General features: G+C 39.5%; 1 protein-coding gene across 2 annotated transcripts in view; it reads right to left on the bottom strand.

Moving 5' to 3' along the window:
* chrm2a (cholinergic receptor, muscarinic 2a) overlaps positions 1 to 3732 on the bottom strand; it is a 76464-nt gene extending 72732 nt beyond the window's left edge. Inside the window, exons 1-3 of one of the 2 annotated variants that reach the window (XM_060839382.1) lie at positions 3429 to 3732; positions 2658 to 2804; positions 2540 to 2574 (exon numbers count right to left, since the gene is read on the bottom strand). The gene's annotated coding sequence lies outside the window, so the exon portion shown is untranslated. Of the gene's footprint in view, positions 1 to 2539; positions 2805 to 3428 lie in introns of both variants that reach the window. The other variant, XM_060839381.1, reaches the window with a different exon arrangement.
* Between the last annotated feature and the right edge of the window lie 19603 nt (positions 3733 to 23335).

Here is a 23335-nt window from a genome sequence, read left to right as displayed (position 1 = left end):
CCACAGTTAGTACCGAATATCACGCTGCTCCTCAGCTCGGACGAAGGGAGAATATTAGTGTGGTGGCTTTTTTTTAACGCAAGCAGTTGTGTAGGAAATAAACATTTTAGATTTTTTTCATTGACCAACTGTAGGGCTCTTGTGGTACGGTGGTAGTATCTCTAACACTAAACCAGGGGAGGTCCAGTTCAAATCCGCACCTTCTCTAAAGATGTGTGATCACATCGCTGAACAGGTTGACATAAAAACAGATTTATTGACCAATTATAGGGCGCTTGTGACACAATGTCAGTGGATGTATCTCTAAAGCCGAAAGCCCAGCTTCAAGTCCCCCTGCTCCAATGATGTGTAATAACATTCCTTGATCGGTTGTTATAGAAAATACAGAACAGACCCGAGGACTTCTTGTGGTACAGTAGCAGCGTCCCGGCCTCTTAGCCAGGTCACCCGGGTTCAAGTCCCACCTACTCCAGAGATGTGTAACAATATCTCTGAACAGGTTAGTTCAAAAACTTTTATTTGTTAAACAATTGTCCGTGCGTATGGAAATCTTTCGAGCCCATTGAGCTCTGAATTATAATCGCTCGGCGCCAGTGGAGACAATTTGCAGAACCAGACAGGATCATAGCATTCTGGTCAAACGTCAAGGATATGATACGTTGACTAATAGTGTTGCCTGACTTCCATCCCTGCTATAGGGGAGCTCCGTACTTAAACACATTGTTCTATTCTTTGGGCACTTATTTCATTTTAGGACCTTTGGCGACAGGAAAACGGATAGCACACGATGGGCGACAGTTAGTCAACTCGAAGACAATTTTGTTTTGATTAGAATTGTGAACAATGTTTCCAGGATGTCACTGGAATCTCTATTGAGTCCAGATTACTGTATTCAGAGAAACAGTAACACGTCAACCTAAAATGATGTATTTGAAAGCTTTTGACATTTCAGTTTCACTTGACACAACAAAACGGTTGAATTGTAACAACATTCAGATTCAAGAGAGCACCATCTCATTAAAAAAAACACTGCGTTAGAGTCAGGCATGGAACATGCAGCGATGTTCACGCGTTTTATGACACCTCCTCAAGCTGTCTAAATGAAAGACGCAAACAACCATGAATAGAAATCATTGGACTGCAAAGCAAGTGTGCTGAGCGGTCCTGATTCTGCTGCTAATCGATAGTTGAAAATGGCTATGAAATAATTGGGAGATTTCTGTATAGAGCCCGTGAAAGAAAAATCAATTGTTTGGTGATTGCTAAAAGTGATGATTAAAATGTACACGTGCATTGATGAATCTTTTCACATTGACCCATGTCCAATCGAGTTCATGATAACTTTCCAGTTAGGTAGTTAGCGGTAAAGAGTTACAATTGGTTCTTGTGGTTAAATGCTGATTCTGAGTTCGGTCGCGTACGAAAAATCTTCGAGACTTGAACAAATTGCGGGCGGAGGAGGGCGCAGGATCCACATCAATGAGTACTGGCTGGTTATAATCACCGTCACAGGGAGAATTCGACCAGAGTGGAGCTCAACTCAGCGCTAACAAGTGTGCGGTTAAACCATCATAGGGAAAAAAAAACACTTCTTTTAAGAAAAAGAAACGCCGCTGATCTAGTGAATGCTGGCTGCAGTACTATAGCAGTGTGACACACTATCTAGTTGCCTTGTTCTCTCAGAAATATCGTACTTTCTTTCATTTAGAAGATCAGCTACAAGCCCCTTCCTCCTACCTCTCTACAAATCTTCCCTACGACAACAATCATTTGAAAGGAAATTTTCACTCCCAAGAGTGAATCTTTCAATTCTGTTACTTAGGTGCCTGTTCCCTCTGCCATTGGGATGTCCCGTTCATTTTATTTAATCCAACCCTGCAATGCTTAAGAAATACTCTCGAATCCTTGGCACTGGCTAACAGGTCAGCACTGCCTTTTACAATCCTCTCCTTTCTCAAATCTGTCAAAAGGATTTCATCACATCCGTTCGACTGAGCCTGAGCCATGGTGCGAAGCGCATTGAGTTACCTTCGGAAAGATTGTAGCGAAAAGCGTTTATCACTTTTAATAAAAAATTAATAGGAAGGGTTTGGAGGGATATGGGCCGGGTGCTGGCAGGTGGGACTGGATTGGGTTGGGATTTCTGGTCGGCATGGACGGGTTGGACCGAAGGGTCTGTTTCCGTGCTGTACATCTCTGTGACTCTATGAATCTAAATTGGGGACTGTGCGGAGGTTTTCAATGTTACCCTCTTTGTTTTCCTGTGGACAGGCAGCAGCTTTGAATGCTGGGATCTGAGTATCAGTGTGATAGCAACAAAGGGAAATAAGGACTGCCTGTGAGTCAAATTTTATATACAGGTTAGGTAAACTGCAACAGATTTACCCAGTACTGAATAGACACTCCTCTGTCCAGTGTCCCGGGAAGGCACACTGCTCAGCTCTGTACACCGAAGATTTCTATCAGATATATTCTAAATTCATTGTAAAGTGCAATTACAACAATAAATCAACGCGCAATGAAAATGACAATTCATTACCTAGACTTAACCTTGTCGTCAAACTCCTGGAGAACCTAAGTGTATAAACGGTTAGAATTAAAGATACAGACAATACGGATGTTAGTTAATTACTGTAAATGTGTCAGAAAGATTTAACCTCTCCTCTGGGACAGAGGGAAATCTCCGCCTTGAAAGAAACCAGCGATGAAGAACATCTGGAGCGCTTTGATGTCCAAATGCACACTGTGCCGAAACTGCACAGGTCAGTCACACGTTTCTGTACACAGGCAGCCGAGTGAAAACGCTGGAAGCAAACAAAAAGATAAAATGATGCTATTAAGCTTGTTGGTTATGGGGTTTACTGTAACTGTTGCACTTTGATGTCGAGTTAATTCTGTGCGCAAGTCGCCAATGACCCAGGGAGACCCGCGTGGCCACATCGCTCCTCTCGAATTTAACCCGTTCATTTTGTTTGTCCTGTCAAAGCGTGCAAGCACCAGACCGCTTGGCCGCTTGGTTTTTGTTTTATTTTGGTGGGGTTGGAGAGGAGGTGGAAGCTACCGACTGGAAATTGGCGCGATATTGGGAACCTAATGCATATTGAAGATGCCAGTGTGAAGGAGACAAACAGGCGAGTATTACAGACCATCACGTGGCCTTTCGTGGATGCACACATACAGTGTGAACTTGTTCATAATGAGAAACGATTGAGTAGCGACACTTAAAAATGAAAGAAAATGTATCCAGGCTTCCGATTGTAATGAGCAAGCGGAATGATAAAGTGAACTCCGCAAGCGGCCACTGATCCTATTGGGGGGAAAGGGGAAGGACAGTTCAAGTCCCACCGTTTACATACACCGTGGGTTGAGGTGCGCGTTCCTACCCAGGCTGTTTGTGTTTTTATAGTGACATTATCTAGATTACTTACTGCGGGAGACAACCTGCAAAGACTGCTCACAGCAAACGCATTCCCAAACTCCGTCCCAGAAATGCGGAAGCTGTAATCGACATCATTTCCAGTTGACTCCAAGGTGGAATAACATTGGGAAGGTTGGAAAAATCCGTTTCCTCGCCAACTTCTTCCCTTGCGTCCATTTGACTCGGCTTTTGTTTGCTCGGGGGTTACCCTCTAAGCTGCGTGATGGACTGTACGCTTGCAAAGCATTTCCACGGCGTTCTGCCAGCCCCTATACCAACCAGAGCTCCGGCAGGTGCACGACGCATTTAATGAGATTTCTGTTGCTGCTGGAACCGCTCTGAGAAGGAAATCGCGACTATTTGAACTCACCCGGCAAGCTCTCGTCCCAGTAGACTTGACAATAATAAATATTATCTGATAATTTTCGAGAAAAGAATCCCCGAACCGTTCTCCACTGCATGTGGTAAACAACTTCTGAGTCTTGCCCAGGCAATCCTAACTGTGACCGATAGCTCAGACATTGTGTGCATTTAGCACGGCTTTCCAAAAGGAAAAAAGAAGTCTTATGAGCAGTATTCGCAGTTGTGCATTAAACTGTATTGAACATAACCGTAGTGACGAATAATCTCACTTTGTGTATATTATTGGGACAATTCATGAATTTGAGATTATGTTGTTAAGATTGTTTGGGGTGTCGAAGAAGGATGAAGCAGTCCCCCTTCTGGTTGACTGCAACAAAGATTTATTTTTTTAATCAGGACATTATACCTTTCTCCAAATAGACCGTGTTGCTCTGTGCCTATTTATCAGTAGAAATCAATTACAAGATATTCTTGACTGAAAGAGCAATTTTATATTCTTCTCATTCCAAGAAATGTAATAAATACTTGATGTTAAGTAGATATACACATTGCAAACTTAAAAAGGAATACAAAAGGAAGGTGAAAGGAATATACAGTTTTATGTCGTTGAGGTGAAAGATTTTAGCCTGCAATAATGGTTGTTTCACTGGTGACTTGAATCATCAGCAGTAGCAAATACTTCAGTTTTTCTTTGGGTTCTCAGTGTGCTAATATTTATTTTTAATCAGTTCATTTTCCTTTTTTGAGAGACTTGGAGAACATTTTCTCCATTTGGTTCCAACCTCTCTCTCCTGTTCTGGAGTCTGTGGGATATGTGACTCCAATAAATGGAGAGTTTTCCATCTAACCCAAAGGGAAACGAGTGTGGTATTTGGAAGTCAATCCTTTATTGACAGGACATCACTACATGAGTTCCTGGGAGTGGTGAGCTAGACATAATCAATTTCTGCTACTTCATCAATGACCTTCCTTTCATTATATGGCCAGAGGTAAGGATGTTGATCAATTGGAGTATGCTTGCGTTTATTGGTCAATTAATTAAATATATGTTTTGGGAGGTCATGTTAAGACTGTTACTACATTGGTTAGGTCACTTCTGGAATATTGCATTCAATTCTGGTCTCCCTGATACAGGACAAATGTGAAACTTGAAGGGTTCAGAAAAGATTTACAAAGATGTTGCCAGGGTTGGAGGGTTTGAGGTATAGGGCGAGGCTGAGTAAGCTGGGGTTATTTTCCATGGAACATTGGAGGCTGAGGGTTGACATACAGAAGTTTATAAAATCATGACAGGCATTGATCAGGTAGGGGAGTCTAAAACTTGAGGGCATAGGTTTAAGGTCAGAGGGGAAATATTTAAATGACACCTAAAGGCCAATTTTTATGCAGAGGATGGTGTGTGTATAGAATGAGCTGCCAGAGGAAGTGGTTGAGGTTGATACAATTACAACATTCAAAAGACATCAGGATGGGTATATGAATAGGAAGGATTTGATGGGTATGAGCCAAATGCTCACAGATGGGGCTAGGTTACTTTAGGATATCTAGTTGGCATGTGCGAGTTGGACCAAAGGGTCTATTTCCATGCTGTACAGCTCTACTCTTTAATTGATCAATCAAACTTTGTGCAGTATTTAGCACAATTCCTTCTCTGATATTGAAGCAGTCTATGTCCAAATGCTGCAAGACTTGGATAACATTCAGGCTTGAGCTGATAAGTGGCAACTAACTTTGACAACACACTATGTGCAAGATAGTGATTATCTCCAACAAGAGATAATCTAACCATTACCATAAATGAATCCCCCATGTTTAGTACCCTGGGGCCTTACCATGGTCCAGAAACTGAACTGGAATGTACTAACCATATAAATACAATCACTATCACTACAACAGCAGATCAGAAATGGGGAATTCTGCAATGAGTACCTCACCATCTGACTCCTCAAAACCTGTACATCACCTACAAGGCTCAAATAAGGAATAATCTCCACTTTCCTAGATGAGTACAGGTTCAATAACTCTCTAAACATTTGGCACCAACCAGACAAAGTACTTCACATGTTTGACTCCCCATCTAATACCTTCAATATTCATTCCCTCAATCACTAACATACAAAGTATCATCTACAAGATGCATTGCAACAACTTCCTTTAACAGCACCTTCCAAGTCTGTTTTGATCTTCAAGGACTGGACTTAAATGCAAACACTATCAACTGCAAATTCCCTTCCAGGTCATCCTGCCTTGGAACTATATCATCATTCCTTCACTGGTGCTCAAGCAGATTCTCGAACACCCTGCAAAATAACATTTTGGGTGCATGGACACTAAATGGATTGTGGCAGTTGAAGAAGACAACTCACCAACAACCCTTCAAGGGCAATTTAGGATGGGCAATAAATGCTGATGTAGCCTGTGGCAGACACATCCAATTAATAAAAAAAATCAGTTCTTTGAAAAGCAAGCTGGTTTGTGTATTTCCGTTTCTGAGTTCATTATTTCCAAGCTTGATAATTGCAGATGATATCTTCCATCTCCAAAATATGTGTCAAAATAGATGAAGGCCATTTACGCCTGACTGGATGGACTTGTTCAATGTTCTTTGAGAAAAGCTTATTTCTAATTCAGACTATTTTGTTCATTCCATATTGATTTAATGAAACTCAGACATAACTTGTTAAAAACCAAAAGATGCTGTAAATTAGAAATTGCTGGAAAAGCTCAGCAGGTCAATGAGCACCTGTGGAGAAAAATCAAAGGTAACATTTGGTTCAAGTGACCCTTCCTCAGAACTGATAATACCTCGGAAAATAAGTTTATATGCAAAAGATAGGACTGAGGGAGGGGTGTAAAAAGTAAACAATAGGTGAGAATAGAGTCCAAAGGGAGAGAAGAACAGTTGGACAAATAAAGAAGTGGACAACAATAATGGGGACTATTGGTGGCTAACAATGGGTTGTGTGTAATAGCAGACCAAGTGATAACAAAGACATGGGAGAGCTCGAGCCCTAAAGTTGTTGAACTGAATATGGAGCCCTGAAGGCTGCAGGGTTCCCCAAGTGGAAAATGAGGTGTTATTCCTCCGGCTTGTGCTGAGCTTCACTGGAGCACTGCAGCAAGCCTGAGACAGAGATGTTGGCCAGGGAACATGGTGGTGTGTTAAAGTGGGAGACAACTGGAAGCTCAGGGTCTTTTCTGTGAGCAGAACATAGATATTCTGCGAAGTGGTCAATCAGTCTATGTTTTGTTTCCAATGGAGAGGAGACTATATTGTGAGCAGCGAACACAGTAGACTCAATTGTGAGAAGTGCAGGTAAAGTGCTGTTTCACCTGAAAGGTATGTTTGGGCCCTTAGATAGAGAGGAAGAGGAGGCAAATGGGCATGTGCTACACCTTTGGCAGTTGCAGGGAAAGGTGCTGTGGGGCCAGGGAGTGGGGGCAATATTAGGACTGAAGGAAGAATGGACCAGTGTGTCCCAAAGGGAAATCCCTGCAGAAGATAGACAAGGGATGGGAGGAAAATATGTGCTTGGTGGTGGCATCTCATTGGAAGTGGGAGAAATGGTGACTAATGATCCTCTGGATATGGATGCTGGTGGGATAATAGGTAAGGACAAGGGGAACCCTACTGCAGTTGCAGGAAGGAAGAGAGGGGGTGAGGGCCGAAGTGCAGGAGATTGATCAGACCTGGCTGAGGACCCTCTCAGCAATGGTGCTTGGGAATCCTTGGTTGAGGAAGACTTGATATTTCAAAGGCTCCCTTGTCGAAATTGGCATCATTGGAACTGATGTAACAGAATTATCTTGATGTTCTGTCCTGATCTTTGTGTGGTTAAGTGTTTGCAGTGGCCACTTTGCATGCATGCTTTGTCTCCTTTTTAAAATAATTTCAGTCCATGAGAACACCCAGTATTAAAATGATGGAATTCAAAGATCAATTGTCCATATTTTACATCTTCATGACAAGCTGCCTTAAAGTTGACATTCCTTTCAATGCCAAATACTGTGATGTTGCTTCAAAAAATACAGAAGTTGTGGCTAGGATTGTGCTGTAGGGATTGGATGTTCTAAGATTTCTTTTCAAAAAGATACAAATTATAACATACTGTTAGAGTGTTGCCAAGGCAGCAATGATGATGAGCTGAATGGTAGCAGAAAGTCAGAGAACTCTTCCCGTTGGTCAAGAATTACAAATATTGGAGTGGTAGAAGAACAGTGAGGTTCAGAAATGGAATTACAAACTGTATGCCACAATCAGTTGAAGACAGGACCTGCAATGTAATATTAAAGCAGCCACTAAACCCACAAACTGAGGAATTACAGTGGGATATGTTAGACACCATAGAGTTGTAGAGCATGGAAATAGACCCTTTGATTCAACTTGTCTGTGCTGATCAGGTTTCCCAAGCTAAACTAGACCCATTTGCCTGAATTTAGCCCATATCCCTTTAAACTTTTCTTATTCATGTACCTGTCCAAATGTCTTTTCAATGTTGTAACTACCTGCAGCTACCAGTTCCTCTGGCAGTTCATTCTATACGTGAACCATCTCCTCTCATCGTAAACACATACCACCTGGTTTTGAACTCCTCTAACTGAAGGAAAAAGTCCATTTCTATTCACCTTATCTTTTTGGAAGGTTGAATTTGAATGCAGATTACAGGGTTAAAGGTAGGATTCTTGGCAGTGTGGAGGAACAGAGGGATCTTGGGGTCCACATCCATAAATCCCTCAAAGCTGCCACCCAAGGTGACAGGATTGTTAAGAAGGTGTATGGTAAGTTGGCTTTCATTTGCAGGGTAGGTAAAGAGTCAGCACCACAGAAATTCCAGAGTCTATGGAACAACAGACTCACTTGCTTTGAGCCTACATATTAAGCCATGCCTCAACTAGTAGAATGTTAATATTAATCTTGATAGATTGCATTCCAAAGTAATATTTGGCCTTTATTGCTGATAAGGTTATTTGTTGACAAGAATTATCTTCCTCTTGCATTTAGCATAGAGTCCAAGTCCCTACATAGAGAAGCCAGACCAGGTAAGGATGACAGTTTCCTTCCTTAAAGGACATTAGTGATCCAGGGGTTTTTCAGACAACTGACACCAGTTGTCATCTGTAGGCTCTTAGTTCCAGATTTTGTTTTATTGCAATTTATTGTAGCTTGATTCAAACCCAGGTCCTCAGAAAATTACCTGTGTCTCTGGCGTAGTAGTGTGGTGATAATACAACTAGGCCATCACCTCCACATGGAGAGAATTTCAAGGTGGTGAAGCTCCAATACGGATTTCTCAGAATTTTTCCACAGATCACTGAAGCATCAGGAAACAATGTACAGCTTGACCATTCTGATTTCTTTCAAGGTTCCATTAACAGGAATTTGTTCCTTTGATAACTTTGATGCATTGCCTTACCCACTCTGTCTGAACATTCAGAAAACATAGAAAAGAAGAGCCATGGGAAAGCCAAAGACTGAAATTAAGCAGGTTTCTGATCTACTCCCAACCTTACTACTGCAATGTCTGTTCAGATAAAATTCCAACTGTGTCTCTTTATGACCTACTGGAGATTTTACTTTATTCAAAGCACTCCCAGTTGTGTTAATTTAAAACAAACACTCAGTAACAGCCTTGCCATTCAGAATCTCCAGAGTGTGTGTGTCTCTTTGAAAATTAGAATGTCAACATTGCATAGAATATTCCAGACAATATTCCACTATGATTAACAATTTTAAATGTGTATGTCCACAGGATGAAACAAATTATTTGACCAGCTTCATGATGCAATGCTTCAGCTTAGATACAGTTATTATGTGATCTAGAGCAGGGTTAAGTCATTGAGCCCTTTAATCCTCTTCTGGAATTTTGTGCACTCACCTTTGTTCCACATAACTCAAGACTTCTGGCTCACAACTTCTTTGTTCATTTTAAAATAAAAATGTCATTTATTATCATAGGTTTCCACCAAATATTAAAATATGACATTTCATATACAAACAGTAGATCCTGATGAACCAATATAATTACAATACGATTGTCTTGGTCTGATTCACATGATAAGCATGTAGTTTAATTTTCTGAGTTGATGTTTTAATTGAATTGAAGGTGTCATAAAATAAAGGATGCTTAGTAAGCAGTGAGTGTTTTTACAGTTAACCTTCCTGAGGTTAATCCTTGAGTCAACTTGAAGTTTGGAGCTGGTTGGAAAGAGTCGATCTCCTGCATTCCAGGTACCATTGGTTATTAGCATGGCTGCCAGTCTGATGGAATTCTTTCTGTAATCAACTACAGTTTTTAAAGTGGACAGAAAGACTCTTCACCATGTGATTTGTACTAATTCAAAGACTTATTTCCAAAACAAAGTTGGTTTGTTGACTATACATTCTGTGTTGACATTTGATTTTCATGCAGTCTGGTTTGGATGAGGAACCATTCATAACACAACTGAAGGTCAATGGTATCTGACTCATATTTACCTAACACACATTGAGTTTGTTGTTTTGTCCTTCGTGAAACAGAAAGCTGAACCAACTAGAATGCCATAAATTTTGTATTGATAGTCTTTAAACAAAGGAATATGTGAAATCCTCAGACAGTTGTAAATATCCATATTTAATTTGATATTTACTTGAATCATTTAGATTGCCTGGCAAGGATAAGGAATAGCAGATGAATGGTCCTGTAGTGTGAACTAGATTGGTCCATTTCATATGGCTGAGAAAGCTAAATTTAAAGAAAGAGAGAATGAAGGATAAACTCCCCTGCACCACTCTCTAGCCTGGCCATCTGTGAAAACCAATGAGCGCCTGTTGCAAGTCATTTGGCCATCTTATTGGTTTCTCAAAAATGTAAACCTTTCTAACGTTTCATGGTTGACTTTAAAAAACAACTTCTTTGTAAGATTTCCCACTCTATTAATCAGTTAGCAATCTGGGTTTCATGTTTTACCATCCCAAAACAACCTATTCTAAAACAGCCTTGCTGACCCTATTATAGAGAAACCAGTTTCTGCTGCTTCACTAATTAATTAAGTACAGCTGGTGCTTTATTATAGCCTTATTTAATGCTTCAGTGAAATGCTAACACATAAAGTTAGCTTTGTACCAAAATGTTTTGACTTTTTACCAACCAGTTGCAGCATTTAGTTCACCCTCAAGTTGATGATGAGGTTCCTGTGGTGGGGACGAAATATTGGAATGTGCCTTTGCAAAGAAAATCTGGAGAGATACAATGGTTTATGTTGCAGTTCATCCTGAACAGCTATGATACAGGACTCTGAGCTCTACGGGTTGTTTCAAGGGAGACATACTTTGACAAACATGGAGAACCATCTACTTGACGAAAGCCCAAAACCTGCAGGTCTTTCAGAATAAGGAGTTGTCCATGACTGCATGTACTGAGGGATGCACTAAGGATTGGATAGTTGTCACACAAGCACATTGGGGAAAGATCACTGTTTATGACATTTCAGGGGTAACGCTAGAAGGAGCTGGAAACTGTAAGAGCTCTTGGGATATGTACCTTACAAAGAATGTACATTGTGAATCAATTTAAAAATGACAACACCAGCCTAAGACAAGAGCCTAAGACCATAAGACACAGAATAAATTTATTGCCTTATGTTCCACAACTACCTGATGAAGGATTGGTACTCCAAATGCTAGTTCTTCCAAATAAACCTGTTGGACTATAACCTAGTGTTATGCGATTTTTAACTTTGTCCACCCCAGTCCAAGACCAGTACCTCCACATCATTGTGAATCAAAATTATTGAAAAGGTATTGAGGCATAACAGAGTGAAAGAGTGCACAGGGAACTTTATATCTATTGCCTTGGCTGTAATTTCTGATTTAAATTGTTTTTGCCCTCAAGCTGAATACATGATATAGACTGTAACTATTAAGACTGTTATTGGAATAATTTTGAAAATTATTTCAAAATCTTTAATTGTCAAATAGAAATCTTTGCCATACTTTACAAATTTTATGAATAAGGCTCATTTTTGGGAAAAAAATTGTAGCTCACTAAATTTAACTTGAAATATGTGTAATCACAAAGTGATGAGAACCCACATTGACTTCTCTGAGCAAACAATTCACCTACTGCCAATGTGATTATTCCACACACAACAGAATCCCTGCAATGTGGAAGCAAGCCCATTGGCCCAAAACATCCACACCGACCCTCTGAAGAGTATCCCATTCAAACCCATTCCCCTACATTTGCCTCTAACCTATACATTCCTGAACACCATGGGCAATTTAGCATGGCCAATTCAATCAACCTGTACATCTTTGGATTGTGGGAGGAAACCGGAGGACCCAGAGGAAACCCACGCAGACATAGGAAGAATGTACAAATTCCACACAGGCAGTCGCCCAAAGCTGGAATCAAACCCGGGTCCCTGGTGCTGTGAGTCAGCAATGCTAACCACTGAGACACCACACCACTTAGTAAAAATTGATTTTAAGTTTATCCTGATTACACTTTATAGTTTATGTTATGTGAATTGATGTTATCCTGTGTATCATTCACAAGCATTTTCAAATTTAGGCTGGCTTTCCAATAACTCAAGGAGACGCCATGACCTCTGAATTCCTTACATAATTTATTACTCTTTGACTAGTGGTCTTTGCCTCTTATCAATTATGCACAGTCTGCTATATTTTCCTTGATTTCACCCAAATTGTTCCTGCTATCAACCATTCGCCAATTATAACAACACCTTCAAAAGCCATTTTCTATTCTCAGCGTGCTTAACAGATCCATCTTTAATAAAATTAAACTGCCTGTCTTAATTGCTGAAGCATTTCGTGCATTAATGAATCAATTTCTTTGGACTACTATTGAGTTTTTTCAACTGTGCAATGGATTTATTGATTACACAATTGTAGTAAATAGATTAGAAGTTGTTGTCAGAAACTTTGGAAACTCAGCAATGCTCAATTTTGAGAGGTGCTGCTTCTGTCTCCTTTAATTCATTCTGTCATTGTAGATAATGTTCCATAAATCAATAAAAACACATGAAACCAAAGTTCAATCAGCTACTTCACTGTAAAACGAACCTGCCCAAACACAGTTTAGAAATCTCTGGCATATATTTGCAGGTTTGTATTTATCATTGCAAAGACAATTAGTTCAATCAAAATTATTGTATTTTCCAGTGTCTGCCCTTTGTCTAATATTGGGTTTGAGTCTCTTTCTCTGAGTTGATACGCTTATTAAGTTGTGGAAACAAATTACAGGGACCAAATGTTGGTACATTTGCTGGAGATATGAAAAGCTGTACTTTTTCTGTTTTATGTGATATCATCAAATCCCTTCTTATAGTGTAGCCAGGTCCTTATGATGATGCTGGCTCCACTAGTCACCTCAGTTTAGATTTGGTGATGGTTGCCCTGGAGTGCCCGGACAGATGTTGTGAAATGAGATTGCCCATTTTGCACAGATCTTCATAGAATCGTAGAAGCCCTGCAATGTGGAAAGAGGCCATTGAAGAACATCCCACCCAGATCCAAACCCCTACTCTAAGGGCTTATGCCCGAAACGTTGAATTTTCTGTTCCTTGGATGCTGCCTGACCTGCTGCGCTTTTCCAGCAACACATTTTCAGCTCTATCCTCATAGCTACACATTTCCCAATGTTAACCTCACTAGAGTGCACATCCCTGGATACTGTGGGCAATTTAACATGACCCAACTACCTAACCTGCCACCATGCCACCCTCTACAAAAAATCTCCAGAGAGGCATTGGAAAACCTGGAAACAGCCCTGTAACCAGACTACACCATGTTGAAAGGAAATATGAAGCTAGAATATAATCTTCCTTTAGAAAGTGTTGGGTTCAGAAAGTGAGTGCATAAGGTGGCCAGCTTCATCTTTTTTTCAGTTCCTAATGCAATTAGTATTCAAATTGCACAGGGTCTACACTCTGGATAGCAATGGGATTTTCCTATTCAATCCACCCACCTTATCTACCCAATTCATGCTGGAATTAAAATCAGAGCTATGTTTTTTTTTCCTTTGTGAATGTGTGCATACAGGTTTTTAATTTAAAACATGAGATGGTAAGTCAGGCAACTATACATAGGAATTATGCATCATTTGTGAAATCATTACTAATGTGCAGAAGTTTCAATTCTGCTCTTGTATTTTCCCTTACAGTAATCATATTTTACATTTTCTTGCATCTTGGTCCAACCTATTCTTGTCCTTCTATTCTCAAGCAATCAAACATTTGACAACTCTCAAGCTCTGATTGTCAGTCCTCAGTGTAAACTAAATTCTTGCAGAGCCGTGTATAGTCTGTATTTTAGAGTGATTGCATGCAGTATACCGATGTTGTTCCATTTTCACTTGATACTTCAAATCTCTTTATAGAAGACAGGTAGGATCTCTGAATATGCTTGCTTAGCAGCCTTAAATGTCAGCCAAATGCCAATTTATAACTGCACTTTTGAAACTTATGTCACCATTACAAGCTTCCAATTAGCCTTCTATATTCTACCTTCTCCCTTGCGCTTTAGTAGTTCATCTGCTACATACTTTCAATGTCTATCTGCTTCACAATATGGCTGGGCATCGAGTCAGGACATGTAAGTGACAGCAACTCAAAAGTTGGAATCTTTTTTCAAATTTTATGATGTGTTTTGGGAACTAACACCATCTATTTATAATTGAGCTCATGAATTACAGTGACAATCAGTTATAATGTGTTTCTTTTACATAAGATGATTCCAGTATGTGTATAACTAGTTGCATTTAAATTGGCATGTGTACAATCAGCCTCAATTAAGTCAGCATGTGCATGGTTACTATCAATTAAATTGATGAGTGCACTGTCATTTCAATTAAATTAGTATGTATAATTAGTCTAATTTCACTCAATGTCGTCAGCTTCAATTAAATCAAGTCCTATACAGTTAGTGTCAATTAAATCACTATGTACCACAACTAAATGAGCTTATGTACACCAGATGAATTAAATCAAAGCATATACATTGAGGATCCAATAAAACAATAACTTTACAGCTAATCTCATGTCAATCAGCATGTATACAATTCTTATCAATTAAAACACCCTGTGTATTTACTCTCAATAATAAGTGTTACTACCTGTCTTACTTGAAATCAGTCACTTAGTTACACACAGCTAGTCTCACTTAAATCAGTAAGGATGCAGTTTTAGACCTATTTCCTCTAACACAGTGATTCAGTGACTTATTTACAATATAATTGGCTTGTAGAATGATTTGTGGCCCATTTTTTCACGTATCAACATCTTCACGTGAGACAACTAAACTCACCAAGGATACTCAACCTTATTCATGAGCCCAAATGATAATCAAATGACAATAATCTGTTGTCAGACATTCATTAGTGTATCTCTGCGGTGGTTTTGTCAGGAGTCTTTTTCTGCACTTCAGTGCCTCACCAGGCTATACCCTGGAGGCTATTGGGGAAATGTGTCAACTGCTGGTTTATGAATAGCAAAACAGACCACTTGGTACAACTGTTCAATGATAATATTTGTTTCACACAAGCCTCCTCCGCATTCCTTTCCATCTCTCTTCATCAGCTTAATCCTTCTATTCCTTACTGCTTTACCTACTTATTTGGCTTCCCTTTAAAAGCATCTATGCTGTTTGTTTCAACCACTCCATGTGATAACAGATTAGAAGGCATCACTGCCTTGAATTGCCTTTACCGCCCTAGCAAGGCAGCTGTTCATTGTTACAATAAGAAGACCACTGATGCTCCATTCATAATTCATATGCTTCTCAATAGAATAAGAGCACTAACTGAGAGAGTTATCCAGTTCTGCAGAATGTCAGAGTTTCAGTGAGTGCAAAGTGAAATGAAACTCATGTGGCATTCAACATCCCATATGACAATTGCCTTAAACATAGAACAGTTTCAGTCCAAAGTGCAGTTAGTGTGCAATGGTAATGTCCATCTCCTAAACATTAATGCAATAGCTTCAACTAAATGAATGCTCCTTCCAGATAAACATACAAAAATACTGGGCTGGAACCGTCAAGCTGGTATTTAGAGAATTAGGCTGTACAGTTGCCAGATGTGTTTGGCTGATGATGCCCTGCACCTCTGGGAAGCCAATCAGCAACAGAAACCTGACAAGCCTCCTTCTTTCGACTGATAGCACAGTTGAAATGCACAAAACAGCTAACTTTGGCAGACAGACCATCAGTTATATGTTTTGCCTTTTTTGGGCGACTGGAGCAGGATTCCTGTTTTTCCTCCAATAGAATCTGGAACTATTCAGAAGTAGTAAAAGTGTTGAGGGGTAGTAATATATGCCCCACAAGTAAGGTCTTCCAGGAGGCTTTAGGATGTTGCCATCACCTGGCACAGTAGCCTAGTCTCTCCAAGCACTAACATTTCAACATCTCATTGAAACTAGCTTCTTCAGTGGCACATGTGGTTACTCCTTCGAACTGCACGTCTTTGCTGCACCCCCTCTTTATACTGCACCAACATATTGTTCAACTTCACATCTCTCAACAACAGCCTCTGCTGCCCCCTCCCTGTTGTGCAGTGGCAGTCACTCAACAGCAAGTTGCTGTTTCCCTTGTTAGTTGTGTTGCTTTGTGACCGGTATCCAATCTTAAGTGCCAATAGTCCACCAATCGCAACTCTCTCTGCAAAGTGAAATGAAGCTCATGATTAATTTTTTTTAGAAAAGATTCCTTACAGTGCAGAAACAAGTCATTTGACCCAACAAGTCTACACTGACCCTCCAAAGAGTAACCCATCCAGACCCATTTCCCTCTGACTAATGCACTTAGCATGACCAGTTCACTTGACCTGCACATCTTTGGACTGTGGGTGGAAACCAGAGCACCAGGAGGAAACCCACGCAGACACGGGGAAAATGTGTAAACTCCACACAGACAGTCGTCTGAGGCAGGAATCGAACCCAAGTCCCTTTTGCTTAACATATAAATAGAACATAGGATATATAATAAAATGGGTCTGTGGGGGTTACTCATTGGAGGGTCGGTGTGGATTTGTTGGGCCAAAGGGCTTGTTTCCACACTGTAGGGAATCTAATCTAAAAAAAAGCAAGAAGTAAGAAAATAGCTGTGATTGCAAACTATTGCAGCATTTCCATGAGTTTAAACCAATTCATCATTTGTCAGACTTTCTCACCTTGTTTACATTGGCGCATTTCAGAGAACCTGTGGTTGCGACATTAAAGTGTTGAACTATCACTTCAACTTAAAAATTATAATATGTTAATATAAGACAATACGATGTTAATATAATACAATATACAACTTGTTTCTTCAGAAAGGATTGTACAAAACAAACAAATGTGCCTGAGTTAAATACAATGTCAAAGGGTTGCACTTGACTTCCTGATGTAGTCGATGTTTTACACTGTTAATCTCCTGCCTGCAATCAAATCCAAATTTTCCTCTGGGTTAAAAGTTCCCCTTTCTCAACTGACTCACTGTTGCTTAACCCTTATTCAGCCAAAGTGCTATACCACCATGCAGCCATATACATACATTTCTATCATATAGCCATTTTGTCTTTCAAGTTGATGTCATCTTTTTTATTAAATCAGTAGTGAATGCTAAAAAGTATTATCACAAAAGTAAGGAATAACCTTTTATTTCTCTCATCAGTAGTGAAAAAGCAAAAATATTAGTGTGTGAAAGATGTTTTATTTCAAACTTGTTCTTGTGGTTTGTCATGAATATTGATTTTAATTAAAAATACACATTAACTGCCTCATTTAACAGTCAGGTTATAACAGTGACATTACTCCAAAACATTCAGCGTTATGGAGCTCTGTCACAATAACAAAAGCAGTATTTGATTATGTAACTATCCGAAAGTTAGCAGAAGTAGCAGTTGGGATAGAAAGGACTAAAAGTCAAAAAGTCAAAAAGAACCATCTGGAAGAGAGCCACTTGCTGAATTTCACCCCATTAGGAAAATAAAAGTTCCTAAAGACAAGAAAATGACAATTCTTGACTTTTTTACGTGTCCCACTGTGAAGGGCTGCTACATATTATTTATTTGGCCTGTCAGGGGTGGGGGGTGGAATCTAATCAAAATACCTGTCTGTTGGAGTCAATTCACATCCATAAACCTCAGATATTTTCGTTAAGTTGAACTAATGCTCTCATCACTGTCCATTGTCCAGTGATCTCTGTTGGGGAAAACTCCACTGACTGAGGACAGAATTGGACTTGATCTTGCAGTACTATCAAGGTCATATATGTTTAATATGTCTGCTTAGAAAAATCAATGGTTTCAACAGATGACTTCAGCAGAAAATAATTGGTCATTAAAAGGAAAATCCTAGCAAGTGGAACTACATAGAATACTCTCAAGTCCAAGAAGATATTATCCATTTGCTAACCTTCATTCATCAATTAAGTAATCTTCTTCCAATAGCTTCACAAAATCTAAGTTTTAAATCTAGTTTGGTTATCCTTTGCAATCTCTAACATTTTAGGTAAGTGTTAACTCACACAGCTTTTAAAGGGTTTATAACTGCTTGATGTATTATAACATAAGAAAAGCAAAGGATAGGAATAGGACATTCAGATCATCAGAACTCATTAATCCATTTTATTCATTTGCCCATCATGGTATCTATTTTTAGTTTTAATTGTTCCAATTAACAAAAAGAGGAATTCACCAGGAGAGCGAGATACAGCTGTTAGTCATTTAGTAGAAGCAACACAGATGCAAAATGCTTCATCATAACAGAGTATGTCCAAGTATAGAGCAGGAAAAGACCATTCATTGTTCCAAATCTAATACCTTCATGAAGCTAAGGCAATTATGTGGTTATTGCCACCTTTCATTTAAATTAACTGAAAGGGAACTAAACACTAATAAAATAACAAAAAAGTCAAAACAAGGAAGATGTGCCAAGGGATATATAACTTTACTTATAAATTATTTAATGATCAATGTCTAAATTTATCCATGAAACCTTCAGTCCTGATTTGTACAGACAACTACCCAGCTCTGTTTTAATGGAGGTAATTGATTTAGCACTAACTTTGATTGAAGTTTGTTGCACACATTAACATCTTGGCAAGAAAAGAATTTTGACAGCCTTTATTTTCAACCTTCCCTGCGAGGTGGAACCAGTGCACATCGAAGTGGTAACATGGGGATTGGATAGACATAACGTGCTGTGTCCTCTGAGCTGCCCACCTTCCCATTCCCAACCTTTTAATCATAGATATTGAAGTATGTTAGGCCACCTGCTATAAGTGGGTGGGACCTCCTATGTATGACCATTTAGGGTCCAATGAGATAATTTGAAGCATGACAGCAATTTAAATCTCATTGGAGCAAATTGAGTACAGTCCTGGAAGCAGAGCAATAGCTGGTGGTAATCAGGAGAAGAGGCCCAGTTACATTCCATGTTTTAATTCTTTTAAGGCTCCTAGACACCAGGAGGAACGTTCTCTAGGCAAGGCCTGGAAAGACAATTCAACAAATCATTTTGTTCTCAAAACAAAGTAAATGTTACTTTATTTCAATTTTATCTTGAAGTCCTCTAATCTCATGATCACAGTTCAAGAAAGAAAATCTATTGACAATGAAGCAATCAATTTCTTTTATAATTTGTAAGTCCTAAGTCACATCATTTCTCAATCTTCTTATAAACGTGACTCCTCCATTTGTCATAGAATCATAGCAATATACAGCAAGGAAACAGACCCTTCAGTCCAACCCGTCCATGCTGACCAGATATCCCAACCCAATCTAGTCCCACCTGCCAGCACCCAGCCCATATCCCTCCAAATCCTTCCTATTCATATAGCCATCCAGATGCCTTTTAAATGTTGTGATTGTAGTAGCCTTCACCACTTCTTCTGGCAACTCATTCCATACACGTACCATCCTCTGTGTGAAAACGTTGCCTCTTAAGGTCTCTTTTATATCTTTTCTAGCTCACCCCAAACCCACGCTCTCCAGTTCTAGACTCCCCCATCCCAGGGAAGAAGCTCTGTCTATTTATCCTATTCATGCCCCTCATAATTTTATATACCTCTATAAAGTCACCCCTCAGCCTCCAACGCTCTAAGGAAAACAACCCCAGCCTATTCAGCCTCTCCCTATAGCTCAAATCCTCCAACCCTGGCAACATCCTTGTAAATTTTGTATGTCATTAGTTTTCTAGTCAAATAAACTGTTCAAATCAGTAAGTGTAGTTTTGAATGAGCTATTTTCTAAAAATGTCTAATGCATGGTTTGCTTGAAGTTTGTTGACAACATTTATTAAAGCACTCAATGTAATAAAGTATCCAGGGTACCACAGGAAAAACAAAAGTGGACACCAAGACAATTAAAATGACAATAAGTCAAATAACTAAATGTGTGTTTGAGAAGTTAGGTCTAAGGAGGAGGAGGAGAAATAGGGAGGTGGAGAGGTTTATGGACAATATTCCAGAGATTAGAACCTTGGCAGCTAAAGGTTTAACAACAAAGAGTAAAGTAATTAAGACTGAGGATGCGCAAGAAGCCGGAAGTGCAAAACTACACTGATCTCAGAGGGCTGGAGAGATTAAAGAGTAAGAAAATAGGAGACAATGGAGGAATTTAATATTTGAAAATTGAAATGCTTCTAGATCAGGAACCAATATAGGTGTGTCAACAGAAAATGGAGGATGAGGTATACTATGATCTTATGCAAGTTAAGCCTTGGGCAGTAGATCTTATCTGAGAAATGAGAGTTCAGACACAAGATTGTTGGAATAGTCAAGCCTACTAGATGAGTTGTGGGGGCAAAGTTAGGGGATGTTTCAGAGGTAAAAGACAACAGTGGAAGTAATGGATCAGAAATATTACCAGAAGCTCATCTCAAATTCAAATACAACACCAATGGTTAACTTCAGTCTTAGGGTGTAGCTAGGAAGAGAGCCAAGAGCATGAGCTAGGTCACAACGTTTGTAACAGAGATGATAAAAACCTAATATTTATTTGCAGAGAATTTCTGTTCATCGTGTGCTAGCTATGTTGCAAACTCTATGTTAAACCAGGTACAGTGGAAAATGAAGGATAGGTTTATTTGGGTGTCAGGAGTACTGTGAAAACTCATACCATGTTACTGCAGGCAGCATTTACATGAGAACTAATATGGAGCCAAGGGCAGATCCCTGAATAATTACAGTGATGCTGAAAGAGAAGTTGTGTGAGGTGATTAGCTCACTAAAAATTGACAAATAAGATTGAAATCAGATGATGGAGAAGGGAAATGGAGAAGAGAACTTGAAGGAGGATGACGTTTTTAACCTTGGCAAAGACTTTGGAAGTTGAAAGGAAAAGATGGGGCTGTAGTTTGCAAAGACAGAGGATTCAAGGATGCATTTTGAGAAAAGGGGAGGTGATGACAGATTTAAAGGGAGGATGACACAATACCTGAAGAAAGAGAATCTTTATCGATATTCAGGATATGAGATTCAAGAAAGGAAACTAGGTAATTACAGTTTGGAGGGAATATAATCCAGGGAGCAGGAGCTGACGCTCATGAACAAGGTGAGTTCAGAAAGGTAGGATGGGGCACTAGGAAAGAATGTAGAGAAAGATACGAGTTCAGAGCTGGAACAGTGAGGAGCCTTTGTTGAGGTTTCACTCACTGGTTAGGGTTTTAAAAAAAGGAAACACTTGAGAGGGATAAACAAAATTTCTTTGTGATAAAGAAAGCCATGAGCCTCTGCACTTGTTAAAATAATGATCAGTGAAGCAGCTGAGAGGACTAGAGAAGCATAGCTGGAGGTTATCTTTACATTCCAGGATCAGGTATTGAATGTTTAAACCATACGTTTGAATAAATTATCTGTTTAACCTATGTTCACATAAATGTTTGATTTTATATTCCTTGGAATTACAGCAAGAAAGATTAATGTTGTATTAGGGAGAAGATAGGAATCTAAATACAAGAGTAGGCCCTTCAGACCAGTGAGCTTGCTCCACCATTCAATAGATTAATGCCATTTTCCATGTCCATCTCCATATCACTTAGTGTCAGTACTCTCCAGAAATCAATCAATTTCAGCTTTGAACACGCTCAATGACTGTGACTTTACAGCCTGCTTGAGTAGAGAATTCCATGGATTCACCCCCTCTGACTGAAGAAATTCCTCTTCATGTCAGTCCTAAGTGGCCTGTTCATTATTCTGAGGTTGTTTTCCTTGGTTATGGACTCACCAGCCAAGGAAAATATCCTGACATATCATGTAAAGGTTTTGTAAGTTTAAGTTAGGTCATTCCTCAATCTTTGAAACTCTAGAGAACTATACAGACCCAGTTTCTCAATCTATCCTCCAGGACAATCCTGCTATTCCAGGATGAAGCTGGTGAACTCGCATTACGTTTCGTCTCTGGCAAGTGTATCCTTCTTTAGATAAGGGGATCAAAACTGTACACAATGCTGCAGGTGCAGTCTCAGCAAGGCTCTATACATTTGCAAGACATCTTTGCTTCCGTCTTTAAATCCTCTTACAATGCAGACTAACATACCATTTGCTTTCCTTATTGATTGTTGAACTTATATGTTTGCTTTTAGTGAGTCACAAACAAGGCCACCCTGCTGGGACAATTTAGATACCTGCAGCACACAATTTTTCATGGTTTAAGAAATATTCTCATTTTCCTTTACCAATGATGCAAGTAACATCTTTAGAAAACTCCAACAGATTTGTTAATCATGATCACCCAGTCTCCCAGTGGTTTTAACGAGGACAAGGGAGTAAAAGGTAGAGGTGAGAGTCTGATTCAACAGATCAACTGAAATGTTATGGTGAATGGATGATGAGAGATGTGACTGTTAGAAATTTGAAAGTGTGTTTGCTAGAGTATTCTTAATGATAATAGGAAATGAGGGTGAGGAGCAGAAGGATGATGGACATAAAAGCAAAATACTGCGGATGCTGGAAACATGAAACAAGTGCAAGAAACTCAGTAAATCTGGCAGCATCTATGAAGAGAGAAACGGGGTTGACATTTCAAGTCCAATATGACCCTCCTTCAGAAGAATGACGTGGGCTGTAAGGGAGTCAAGGAGGTAACTTAAAAAATAGCTTTGTCTGTGAATTACATAATGGAGACAGCAAGGTCAAGGGCTGACCAAGAATATTGCAAGAAGGATTTATATGATGAGATGGAGGAAGGGTGGTTAGAATGATATTGAACTCAGCAGGGAAAGAAAATGCTGTGTTTGGAATCCCTAAAGATGTGAATTAGCTCAATGTTGAAGTTCAGGGATAAAAGCAGTAAAAAATCTCTCTAAGTGAATCTTACTATAGTACTGAGTGAATGATAGAGAATGAGAACTGCGAATGGGAAGTGTCAGAGGTGATCCGGATTGAGAAGTTCAATATATGAAAGTGCTATAGGAGTAAGGTGGCAAATCAAGATGTGGTTTTAAGATAAAAGTTGTACTGTTTGGGTAGGGCAAGTCATGGAAAGTATAGCCAGGTATGGAAACCACATTTAGAGGGAAGGTGCCATCAACCCTTAGCAAACTTTGCACCAAGGCCATACACTGACACACTAA

Source organism: Hemiscyllium ocellatum, chromosome 19 (genome assembly GCF_020745735.1).
Source record: "Hemiscyllium ocellatum isolate sHemOce1 chromosome 19, sHemOce1.pat.X.cur, whole genome shotgun sequence".
Lineage (NCBI taxonomy): Eukaryota > Metazoa > Chordata > Chondrichthyes > Orectolobiformes > Hemiscylliidae > Hemiscyllium > Hemiscyllium ocellatum.
The sequence above is the reverse complement of the archived record's forward strand: the minus strand, read 5'-3'. Positions and strand labels throughout refer to the sequence as shown.